The sequence below is a fragment of the Pelodiscus sinensis genome, chromosome 2 (genome assembly GCF_049634645.1).
Source record: "Pelodiscus sinensis isolate JC-2024 chromosome 2, ASM4963464v1, whole genome shotgun sequence".
Classification (NCBI taxonomy): Eukaryota; Metazoa; Chordata; order Testudines; family Trionychidae; genus Pelodiscus; species Pelodiscus sinensis.
In genome coordinates this window covers 110,167,961-110,180,897 of record NC_134712.1, presented here as the reverse complement: position 1 = coordinate 110,180,897, position 12,937 = coordinate 110,167,961, and the positions used below count along the sequence as shown (strand labels likewise).

Genomic DNA, 12,937 nt, shown 5'->3' with positions numbered 1-12,937 from the left:
GGCAGAAATCAGTAACATAGCTATGAGAAAGTAAAAACCGCACATAGGCATAAGATAAGAGTACCCCTCCCCAACTACTGGAATGTCAATCGTGAACGTTAGAAATAATGTATTGCTGTGCTTTAACCAATGAAATGTAAAAGCCAATCAAACTGTTATTCATGTATCCGATAAAAGGCTATGCACAGAGCGGCACGGGGTCGCTCCTCGCTATTTTTTTTGCTGTAAAGCTCGAGGGGACGACCATCAGCGCTGATTAATAAAAGTCTGGTAAATCCTCCTTCGGGCATCCGTGTCATTCTGTTACACCGGTTTGAGTCCGGTACGGTTACACTTCTGGGTTTAATTTAGATGTATTCCTTGGGGCAGGGATCCATAGGTGCTGAACTATGGGTATGTGGGGTGTTGCTGCACCCCCCCCCCCTCAGCTTGAAGTGGTTTCCTTCATATAAAGGGGTTTGCAAGTTTGGTTCAATGGCTCTCAGCACCCCCACTATACAAAATGTTCTGCTCCTGGCCCTGCAGGGATTCTGTCATGTTACTTGTCTCAAGCTTCAGACAGCAATACTTACTCAGTGTTTGTTACATTGAAGGCAAGGCCCAGCAAAGGCCTCTTTATATGATGACGGGTTAAAGAGCACATGGAGGCTACTTCCTTAACAAGTGAGAAAATCAGCTAACTGAGATAAGAAACTTCTCTTTAGGTTTGTTGTGTCAGGGAGGAGAATGTACAAAGGTCCCTTTATATTTCGAACACATTATGCGGTTGTTACTAATGAAAGGCCGGGTACTAAAGCCCCATGTTCTGGTGGGTGTTGTATCAAGAGGTAGCAGAGAAAGTAATATGTACAGTGAAAATGAGATCACCTGCTTTCATGATACCATAATGTCACTGCTCCCCTTAGGTTCAAAGAGCTCTGGCCAACAGCAGATTCTGCCAATAGGAGCTCAGAGGTTTTCCTGAGGTCGGAAGAGCTTGCAACCCTCTACCTCCTCCTAAAGTGCAGAGAGCCACAAGGAGCAGCCAGCTGCTTTTGAGTGGCACTGCTCTGTGCCACAGAGGTGGGCCGGAGGCCGGGTCAGGCCCACCCCAATCTACAAGGGTCCTGCATTTGATACTGAGGAAGCATGTATTTTTGCAATTCCCACCAGACATTTATCTGTCTTTAGACATCAAAATACCTGTAAGAATCTGGCATGCTGTCCTTTTGATTTGTTTGTTCTTCAGGGCAGGGAGATAAGAGGCAGTGCTGATATTTTTTTTATATAACCAAAGGTGGGGGGAGGGGAGAGGAGGATGAGGGAAGGGAATGGCTATTAGGGTTGTAGCCGCTGAAGAGAGAAAACAAGCTGAGAGGGAGAGAACTGTGGACAGATTCGTTCCTTCTGTTAGTCTAAACAGAGCAGGTGACGCAGGTAATGAGACTGTGCGGGGTGCATGCTATCATAAAGCAAACAGAAGTGACGCTTGGGATAATAAGCGACATATTATGAGATTAAATGCAATGGGTTCTTTAAAGGCAAAATACTATAGTGCAAGTATCTCAGTTCAGCACCAATGTTTAACTCGACCTCAGGCCATGTTAATGGATGAATGAGGAAAAGATTTAACCAGCCACACTTTTCCCAAAGTCACAAGCTATTGTTGTGGAAGTGGGTCAAAATGTTCCTGAGTCAGGATGTTAAATAGCGAGTAATTTACTAGTCAAACATCGACTACTCGATAGGCACTTCTGCATTCCTCCGTTGAAATGTACAAGAGCCCGTGATCAGGTGTGTGGCGCCTTGGAAACACCGCCATGGTGTTTCAAAATGGCAGTGCCACAAGGAGGCTGGGTACGGGCTCTGTGTGGCGCCACCACTTTGAAGTACCCTCTTTCCCTCCCCTGCCGCCTCCCCTTCCCCTCCCCCCCCCCCCCCCCGCTGCCTCTATATGTTAGAGGCAGCAGGGGAGGGAATCAACTAGTTGACTAGTCCTTAACATCCTTATTCCTGAGCACGAACACTACTGTGTACGCTCTGGGTTGTTTTCCCTTTTTTCATTACTGCAATCGACGTGCACACAGGGCTTATTACTATGACCTTTCCTAAGCAAAGAAGGGTTTGACTTCTCATATCTGTTATCACAAAAGCTACCTCAAACTCTAAGCAGGCCTCTTGCTCTGTTTAGACAGTTTCAGGAAAAGGGAAGGAAAACAGAAATAGTGACATGAGGGTCTGTGCACAACTGGTGGATTGAATTTGACCAGACCAGTTTTAATCTGTGATGATAACATGATTTTATGTTGATTCTCCTGGGTTGTTCTTTTACTTGTCTGTTTTTTAAAAAAAATATTATTATTATTATTATTATTATCAGTATCCCTTCTTTCTATGTCAAGTCACTAAGTACATTTCCAGAGGGTGGGAGTCTAACCTTAGCTTCAGGAACACCAAACGTATGTTGCGCTGCCCCTGTGAAGCATAATGCCAGTGCTTTGATGGAGGAGTGAGAAAAAGACTGACGGAGAGGAACCAAGTGGAAAATGCAATGCAGAGTGTCTCAAAATGAATGGTTTCAGGATAAGCAGAGTCAGGGGCCCACTCAGAATGCAACAGCAGAGAGGCTGTCATGCTGTATTGTGCCTGTTGACAAAGAGCAGCTTCAGTCTCTGAACTATCAGGCAGTTTTGCATCAGTTGCTTTTTAACTTCTACCTCCCAGCCCATTTCTTCCATCGCTGCTCTAGGATAAAAGAGCTATTGTACTGTACTGTCAAGGAAGAAAACTATTGAAGCACTGTAGGTAACAAGTCTATCTGCAAAGCTTGCCTTTACTGAGACATTTCGCTAAAGAATTATTTGGCTCTAATTGCCTTTAAGGGCAGAAAGGGCCATCATGATCATCTTGTCTGATCTCCTGCATGTTGCAGGCCACAGAACCGCACCCACTCCCATTCTAGACCTCTAACCTCTGGTTGAGGTTACTAGAGGGATTGTGGCTCAGTAGGAGATACAGCTTCTTAAGAAAAGATGCCAAGCTAGCATTGCAAGCCATCTAGATTCAAGAAATAACACTTACAATCTGAGGTGGATTCAGAGTATACTTTTCTGCCACCAGAATTGCTTCTGCTTCAGAAGAGGTTTTCTGTAGAGCTGTGCAAATCCAGATATTCACTTTATACTCACAGGTATTCACATCCGTGGATGTGGATGCAAATATCTGCAGCTCACTTTTGCAGCTAGAGATGCAGATGCAAATTTTGTATCTAGAGCCCTCCAGATTTGTGGATATCCGCTTTATATTTGCAGGGATCCACATGCATGGATATTGATGTGGATAACAGCCACTCGTTTTTGTGGATACAGATGTGGATACACATTTTGTATCTGTGCAGGGCTCTAATTTTCTGTTTGCTTTCCTGACTGGGGGAAGAGGAGAAGCGAAATGGAGGATGGACGGTAAGTGCAGGATCCCTGACCCGTAAAAAATCAGTCAGGGTCCCCACACAAGTGAGAAGCAAAAAAAAAAAAAAAAAAAAAGCATATCTGAGCCGAGGAGAGCCTGGGCTAGCAGATATTGTACTGCGCTTCCTCCTCTGCCTGGGCAGAGCCTGTAGATTGAATCCAGCATCCCTAACTCTGGCCCTCAAGACTTGGGGCTCCTCCCTCCACAGTGGGGAGGTGACACTGGTGCTCCTACCCTGTGGAGGGAGCAGTGTGGAAGCCATGAGGCTAGAGTGCTGGCATGGGAGCCTGAGCCTCGGGAGACGAATCCCGGCAAGCTGGTTCTTAGGTTCCCAACCCCTGGCCTAGAGGCCAACAAAAAAAGTTTTGTACAAGCCTTGCAGTGTCCTACTTGGACTGGCTGCTATTATGAGATGTGAGGGGCGGTAGGGAGGGAGGGCTACCCTGGCTCAGAGCTGATGACAAGAGGACAAGCCAGTGTGCCTAGACTTAGCAGCACCAGCCTACTGCCCTGCTTTTCTAAATCTCACTTTATGCCAAAAAAAGATTGATATTTAAAAATAGATCTTTTCCCCCTGGTGAAGTGGTAGCAGCCAAAATAATTAAAGGTCTTTTTAGTGGAAATTAAGGCATTTTCCTTCCATAGTTTGTGAGGGCTGTTTTCCTTTTTTGCTGTTGATGGTGAGGTGTGGTTTTGTGTGTGTGTGTGTGTGTGTGTGTGTGTGTGTGTGATTTTAACTGCTAATGAAAATTAGGGTCTCTGAGTACCAGCTGCAGGCAGGTTTAATAAGGGAAGGTCTTCAATCCCAAATACCCTAGCATTCCAGTCCTGTTCATCTTTTGGAGCAGAGGCTGTCAGTCATGCTATAGTATGCCAAGATGTCTGGACTCAGGTTATATGATGTGGAAAATCCTTTAGTCTGCAGAGAAGAAAAGTATTATTTCAGTGTTCCACTGAGCTTTTCCAGCCCCTCTGTCTCGTCTGAGGGGCTGACATTTCAGAGTCTATTTTGGACTGTATGAGGGGTGTGTATTTTGTGTGGCGTGTGACTAGTGAGACGAGAGGGGTAAAAACTGGAAATAAACTCTCTTGAATGGCAATATTATGGTACTCAAAAAGGTGGATTACAGGGTGTTTTTCACTTTACTCCCTGCTTTTTTCTGTTGGTATGTTGGGCCAAATTCATTGCCAGCTGTAGCAGCTGCAACATCTGTTGACTTAATAGGAGTCACAGGTGGCTAGCTGACCTGGTGATTAGGGCCCCAGAGGTTTCATTCCGGCACTTAAGATATGGATATGCTCCATGAATGGATTCCAAAAGGGGATTCAAATTTAAAATCCAGGTCTGCGCAATAAGGGCCCTAACTTCCAGTCTTATAATGAAAGTAACTCCATGTCCAGCTAAAGGGAGCTACTCCTACCCAGCAACACCCAATTAATGGGCCCTAGGTTTAAAGCAGAGCTACTCAACACGTGGCCAGTGGCCCATATGTTTGCAGCCTGTGGTGCGGTTTGTATTTACACGGGGTTCAATATGCAGACTGCGGGTGGGATCCTTTGAAGCTGGCCTCCACTGAGAACACGCTATACAACGGCGAGTCAATATAATGGTCTTCTGTTGATATGCATTTTAGTAATTAAATTACTGGACTGATCATTAAGAGAGCTGTCATATGGGTGGAAATCGGGTAAAAACTGCATTTTATTAATATCAGCAGAACTGACTTAAATGGGGCCTGCATTTTGTGTAGTCTTAGCTTAATCTTTGTATTCATGCCCATCACTGTGAAATAAGCTATTTGCATGTACATGCAACCACACTTAAGTTGCGGCCCTCTGCATGTGCTGAGTGTATCATTGTGGGCCCCAGGACTTCCCAAGTTGAGTAGCCCTGATGTAGAGGGTGCTCAGCATCTTACAGGGCCGAGCTTTTTGAGGCTCTAGTGGCATATCTGTAGCTCAGATAAGTCAGATCTTTGCGGTAGTTAACAGAAGAGGGTTCAGTGTTGAAAGCCGTGCACAGGGAAAAGGGAGGCAGGTACTGAAAGAAGAAATAAGGAGAGTTCTGAACTCAGGATGAGACAGTACACTAACGATTCTCCATTGAGTAGATACCACAGCAGCATATTTCTGTGCTCAATGTTTTCAACTAGACAAGTGAGTTTAAAAAGGAGCAGCAATAACCCTCAACTTTCTGGTTATATTGTAATGCCCTGCACATTAAACTCTATTCTTGAAGAGCAATAAAACACCATCTCTACATCCTCTAGGATGGTGTTGTTCAAATTTGGGTCATGGAGCTGCCAGGGTAAGCTGCTTGTGGGCCTGTGCAGCTTTGGTTACTAAATAGGTCCAGCCACGGAGCCTTGCAGCTGTGATTGGCTGCGGTTTGCCATTTCCAGCCCAGGGGAGCTGCGAGGCTCTAAGGCTATGGATACATTAAGTAAACAAAGTGGTGTGGGCCCACCAGTGGCATACTCTGGTGGCCCTGCAATCCAAGTTTGAAAAACGCTCATCTAGGAAAACTGGAGGAGGTGGTATTTTTTTGTTTGGTTTGGTTTCACTTCTCAGAGTGTGATAAGGAAACGTATGAAATCTGGTCTAAAATTTAAATGTCTAAATATGAAGCCAAAGCATCCCTTTTAATTTTTGCTCTGGAAGGGATGAAAACTTTCATTCTTACCCATATGCAGAATGTGCAGTTGCATAGGGCACCCAAAAATTTGAGGCACCATTGGTTCTTAATGTCTACCCACCTACCTCTTCCTATCCCTCTCCTGAGGAAGCAGAGCTATAGAACAGGATCTAGTTACTTTAAGAGTGGAAAAAGTCCTCCAGATCTATTGCTATCACAGAGATGTGACTAAAGACACTGGCTGGATGGCCTGCTACATTCCACATCCTAATGACATTAAAAAAACAAAAAAAGGATACTTAGGGAAAGTGCTAATTGTTCTTATCAGCTTTATGTAGCATGAACACTCTCTTCTTCCTCTTTTTTTCCCTTTTCCCCTCATCCCTTATTTATTTAGAAACTGGACCTTTAATAACTCCAGTCATCTTAAGAAGTGGGCTGTGCCCATGACAGCTCATGATACCATCTGCATGTTTTGTTAGTCTCTAATTGTTTTTAAGCTCTATTAGCAGAACCTCAAACCTGTGAAAGAGCCATTCAAGTGCTAATGAAGACACTTAACAGGAATTTGCCAACCCCAGCTATATACTGCCAGTTTCTGAATGTACTGTGTGTGTCTACAGGGCCTGAGTTTAAAATTCGCTTTGAAAATATTGCATTAGTGTGTTGCTGAAGATTATAAAATGACTTCTCTAAAAATCCTCCTCCTCCTCCTACGTGCCATCAGGCATTGGGGCACCAGTTTAACAATACTGTGTAGGACCCCATAAATCCTAAGGATGGCCCTGAGTGAAAATAGCAGAAAGGTCACTAAAATGTCATCAGTCTGTCAGACGGAAAAGGGTTGGGGGGGGCCAATATTAAACTGACTCGGAAACATTTCTCCCTGTGTCCACACAGTATGCCCTCTGCATGGATTCTGTGCAACTGGGATTCTGGAAGTCACGGCTGAATAAGAAAGTGGTACAATAAGGGAAATGCTGTTTTATCTGATATTAAGGAAAATACCAATGAGGGTTAATGCTGATCCCAATGCCATTAACATCTGTGGGCTCCTGCCCTGTTTTCAAATCCTCTTAGAGATAGGTTAGAAGCCAGGCTTAGCTGTTGATGATATAATTCAAGATGAAGCAGTGCTTTCAGGTGGAAATTAGAGCCCATACCATCTATGTGAATTTTTTAGTGAGAAATTTTCCTGTAGTGCTTTGGTAAATTAGCAGCATTAGAGCAAAATGTCCCTGCTTACTCTATGGGAAGGTAAATTCCAGCCCTTGCCCTGCTTCCAAAACCAGGCCATTTTTTTTTTTGGGAACACTATCAATGTTAATAAGTCAAATTTCTACATATCTTTTACCTACTTGCTGCTCCCCACCCTGCCCCCCAGCTTTTCAAATCTGCACAGTAGCCTGTATGCGTTCCACAAAATCAAGAAAAGCAAAAACGGCACCACACCAAGCAAACAATGCAGTGTAAATGACCTCACTCTGATTAAACCCCACAGCAGTAAAAAGTAGAAGCATGTGGAAACGTAAATTCTTTCCCTCAGGCAGTCAATTACTTCCTTAGTTAAAGAAGACGGGATATTGGATGCTTATGAGTAAAAGGAGTAGGGCAGGAAAAACAATGAGGGGAGAAAAACCCAGCCCTGAAATCTGGTTTAAGTTTTTAACTTTCCAGTCGAGGCCTTTGCAACAAGTCTCTTCCCAGGTAGATTTACACTTTCTCTGTACAGCTTGATAGGGGAAACTATTACACGATGGTCACCAATCTGGTTATCACTAGGGATGTTAAAAAGCTTTTAATTTGGTAACCATGTAGATGCTAAAAATCTTAGCAGTTACATGCACTGCAGGTTCTGCAGTATAAAGCTTAGTCTGCAACGAAGCCTCCCCAGGAGCAGGGCTGCCAGCCCCTGCCAGCTCTGCTCCCAAGAAAGTGGCTTCACTGCCTCCTCCCTGTAAGTGGAGCGAGCAGCCCTTGCCCATCCAGCTCCCGAGGAGGAAGCTTTTGCTGCCCTGCTGCAGAGAAGCCGCTGCCCCAGGAAACAGCCGAGTGCGAGTTTAACAGATCCCATTAACCAGTAAGCATAAATTGTTTAAATGGCTAGCTGGTTACACCCTAACATCCCTGCTTATAACACTCCTTTTGAAATGAAAAGCAAACATTAGATGGGTGGTTGATCATGTCCAAGCCTTTAGCACAGTTTGGGGACCTTTTTTATATTGTGAATGTGGTATAACCAAGGTGGGAGACAACTGTGCCTTAAATGCGGGTCTCCAACACCATGGCTGAGGCCTACGATTGCTTAAATAATAAAACACTTAGATATTACTGTGGTATGAGGACCACATGAATGCCTAAAAATATAGAAAGACGACATTGACACACACACAATATAAATAAGGTGGCTGGGTCCTTCTGCCAGTTATAGTGGTACAACCTCATTAAATTGAGCACGATAGCATCAGTATAACTGAGAGTATTTACAGATTAATACAGTACATCAACACAAAGAAAAATCCACTAGAAGATCCTTCTTGGCAAGTGCAATAATACCTTAAACACCCAAAGAAACTGAATGGTTATCACAGGCATTTTAACTCCATGTAAACTAACTAAGAAGGAAAATGCACCCAAACCCAGGTATTGCAAAGTATATGCCAGACAGGCTAAGTATATGTTGTGTTGATTTGGATAAAGAGTAGCGCATTGAAGGACATTCTGAGTTTTCATGGTCTTTTTTTCTCCTAGTGACATTCATTGGGAAACAAGATTTATTCCCAGGCCACTTTGACATTCCCCAGGACCCATTGTTTCCACGTGATTCACAGAGTTGTTCCCGCTGAAATTTCAACTGCTCAGTGAATGGGGCCTGTTTAAGAAAAGGCCTCTGATGTGCTGATTGCATTCCTGTAGAGTGAATACATTCTTAATGCTTTCCCTTTTCAAGGCAGGCTAATCCAGCCTGACTCTGAATGAACTGGCTTTAAAATACACCTAAAAAGGCAGGCATGGCTTCCAATCCCAGAGAAGGGAAAAATACACTTTTTTTTTTGTATATCCTGTACAATTTTTTCTAGGAGTCTGAACTGCAGCGTTAGCTGCTCCATTTCCTGACAAATACGAGTCACACCCAAAGGCACTAGAGAAAAATTAATTCATTAAAAATCACAGTAGTTTATACTACTCTTAAAGTCTAGACAAAGACCAGGAAAGGGGAGGGGGACCTTCTGCAAGAGCAGCCTAAGATAAGCAGCAATATTTGAGTCACACTTTCTGCTGGTGTAAATTGACCCAACTCCATTGACATTCATGGAGTTCCATCAGTTTACACCAGTAGAGAGTTTGGCCTAATATCTCTAAATCCTGCTTTAATTAGCAATAGCAGACATTGTGTTTAAGGTATATATTACGCTGCACTGTTTGCTTTGCTAAGCTCACACTGAGTCCCCCATAGTATGTTAAGGATATAAAATCCCCTTTAAGTTAACTGGTTACACGTGATGTTTAACTGGTTAACTGCTTAAATGGTTGTAGACTTAGGAACTGCTTCAGCCCATCTGGGCTGCAGCAACTCTCCCCTCACAGGCGGGGGCTGCTCAGACCCAAGCTGGAGTGCCCCTGTCCGCAGCATTCCAGGCTGGGTCTGCCACAGTTCATGGCTCCCCTGGTTCCTGCCTGTGGTGGGCCCTGCTGCTTGAGTTTAACCAGTACATGGAGTTTAACTAGTTAACTAGCTGAGAGGGACGTGCTCCAGTGATGGCCCCTTTGTGCTGGAGCAGCCCCATGCCCACAGCAGTAGGAGAGCTGCTCCAGCCCCAACCAGTTCACCTTCACATCCCTAGTTTATCATATTTTCCTCCATCGTTTTGTACATACAGGGCCACATTTCAGTGGGCTCCAAGCAGGTGCATCTCTGCTCAAGGGCAAGTCATAGTGTGAGGTAGGCTGGCCATGAAGGTACCTCAAGAAGAGAGGACAGTTGCATCTAGTGCAGAGGGAACCCAGGGCAGGGGGATGTGTGAGATTCAGAAATCAGAGTTATGAGGCTCAGGACTGGGGTTGGATGGATGAGTGTGGGGTGGGGCAAAGGTGCCATCTTGGAAAGGGGGGGGCTGCAGCCACACATACTGGGTCACTGCTGCTCTTCTTTCTCTGACTCTCGGTGAGTGAGGGGAAAGTTCACAGCCTGTTGCATTCCTCCTCTGCCCTCCCCTTCAGCAGCCGCAAGTGAGAGGAAGGCACAAGCTGAGCACTTTCCCCTTGCTCCCTGGTAGAGGAAGAAGACCCAGTATGTGTAGCTGCAGTCCCCTCCCCCGCTGCCCTCCCAGCTTTTGAAAAAAGGCTTAGCAAGGCCGCCGTTAGGAATCGGGCTGGGAGTAGTGCAGCTGAGCGCCCCAGCCCTCTGACTGCTGCTTGTGGGAGCACTGCACCAGGGCACACCAGCTTACTTTCACCTCTGGTCTCAAGAGAAAAATAGAAGGCATAAGGGCGTCCTGCTTCGTATGAATAGAGGACAGAAGACAGTAACAAAAACCAGGACTGTCCTCTATAAAAGAGCACGAATGGCCACCCTAGAGTGAGGCTGAGGGGAACTCCAAGCCTTGATCCCTCCCAGCATCCCTATGGGTGCATGAAAGAAGGTAGGGTGGTTCTATGCAGGCCCACCAGCAAGAGGGGTAAGGGGTGAAGTGCCCCATGGCCTGGCAATTCTAAAGGGTAGAGGCAGTGCCTGGTGCTCCAGGCCCTTACAATGACTGCCAGGGTGCCATGTTGCATGCTTTGGGGGATGTGGCAGGTTGGCGCATTCTGGGCGGTGCTATGGGCTTGCTGCCCTGGCCCTGCCTCTTCTGCCTGAGGCTCTGCCCCTTCTAGGGGCACAGAGCCAGCTTCCCTTACCTTGCCCAGGGGCCCGGCATGGCCATCGTTTCCCCTGGTTCCGTGGCTTCGAGCCCTTTTAGAGCTGGCCAATATGCATAGCCCAAAGTAAATGAGTACTTTGCCTCAGTTTTTAATAAAGGTAATGAGGAGCTTAGCAGTCATGGCAGGATGGCTAAGAGAAATGAGGCACACTCTGGGAAACCAGGCAATACAGCTTGGCTGTACAGGGGCTCCAGGAAGAAATAATTGACTTTCATGACTTCATGTCCCCTTGTTCTGAAGAAACAACTATGAGAAGTGGTGAAAAGAACAGAGACGGTCATCAAAGAGCTTTAGCCTACAAATGATGTTCAGATATTTGGCGGCTTTAGTACAGGGCTTTATTTTCCAACTTGTGATATTGATTTAGTTATTTGGGGGAAATGGGAATGCCCACTTCTACAAATGCTGGAAGAAGCACTAAGGAAAGGATGTGAAAGCAGAAATTACCACATCTGAGTGGAAGTCGTACTCAAAGGGTACGTCTACACTCCACTATTATTTAAAAAAAAAAAAAACCCAATGAGAATGTCTACACAGCCATTCTGTTATTTCAAAACTACGGATGGCTTATTCTGAAATCTGTAAACCTAATTCTACAAGGAATAACTCCTATTCCGAAATAACTATTTTGAAATAAGGTGTATGTAGATGCTTCGTTCCTGCTATTTCTAAATAGAATGTACTTGGTGAGAGGTTAAGTTATTCCTCCCCAGTGCCTCCTAGAGCTCTAAACTCCTAGCAGGGATTTTTAAAGACCCCATTAACTAAGGGATTATCCCCACTGGAGAATTGCTAATCTAACACCTAGTTTTAAGAAAGAGGCAAAACTAAAAACCTGTTTTACCTCAGCTGTATGCAATATCTTGGAACAAACTGGGATAAAATATAACATGGTTTTACAAAAGGTAGATCATGCCCCCATCAACCTGATCTCTAAATAACAAATTTTTTTAGATAAAGGAAATGCAGTAGGTCAAATCTACCTGGACTTGATACAGTTCTGATGGCAAAGGGGAAAAATTGGAGAAGATGAGTGATGTATTTGAATATTCAATTCAAATACATCTAAACTGTATTGTTAAATTTACACATTGGCTGAAAGGTGAACTGTCAAGCTGGAGGAAGATTACTAGTGGCTTCCTCAGGGATTGGTTTTGGGACTAATCTAACATTTTCATTCATGGTCTTGGTACAAAAAGGGGGAATGTGCTAATAAAATGTGTGGGTGGCACTAATTTTGCCAATATGAAGGAAGACTGTAATCTCATGAAAGGAAAATGTGGATGACCTTGACAACTGAAGCAATAGAAAAGGGATGAAATTTAATGGTGCAAACTGCAAAGTCATGCACTTTGGGACGAACATATTTTTTCCCCCTGTAAGATGGGGGTCATATATGTTAAAACAACAGATGAGGAAAAAATCTGTTGTGTATTCAACAGTCAATCACAGGATGACTTTCCAGGTTCCATCATATTGGTAGCTTACAAAAGCTAATGGACTCCTAGAATGTGTCTTGCGAGATATTACCAGTTGAGAGAGGATAGTGCTATGACTATTCTAGAAGGCATTACGAGACCTCCTTTGGAATACTGTGTGCAATTCAGGCCTTCCAGGTTTAAGAAATGTGAATGCAAACTGGAACAAGTGTAGAGAGAGGCTGCGAGGATGATCATAGGAATGAAAAACCTACCTTATGAAAGGAAACTTAAGGAGCTGGTTTGTTTAGCCTAGCCAAACAAAGGCTGAGGGGAAAATACGGTTGTTCTCTATAAATACATCGGAAGGATGAACACAAGAGAGGGAGAGGAGTTATTTAAGTCAAGGGACAAAGGACAATGTTGGCACATGAACCAATGGATATAATCTGGCCATCAACAAGTTTAAACTTGAAATTAGATAAAGGTCTTTAACCATCAGCAGACTGAAATT

General features: G+C 44.4%; 1 protein-coding gene across 4 annotated transcripts in view; it reads right to left on the bottom strand.

Annotated features, from left to right (window-relative positions):
• The window catches only part of NEDD9 (neural precursor cell expressed, developmentally down-regulated 9), a 153,492-nt gene that overhangs the window by 35,657 nt on the left and 104,898 nt on the right, over positions 1 to 12,937 (bottom strand). The gene's annotated exons all lie outside the window — the stretch shown is intronic.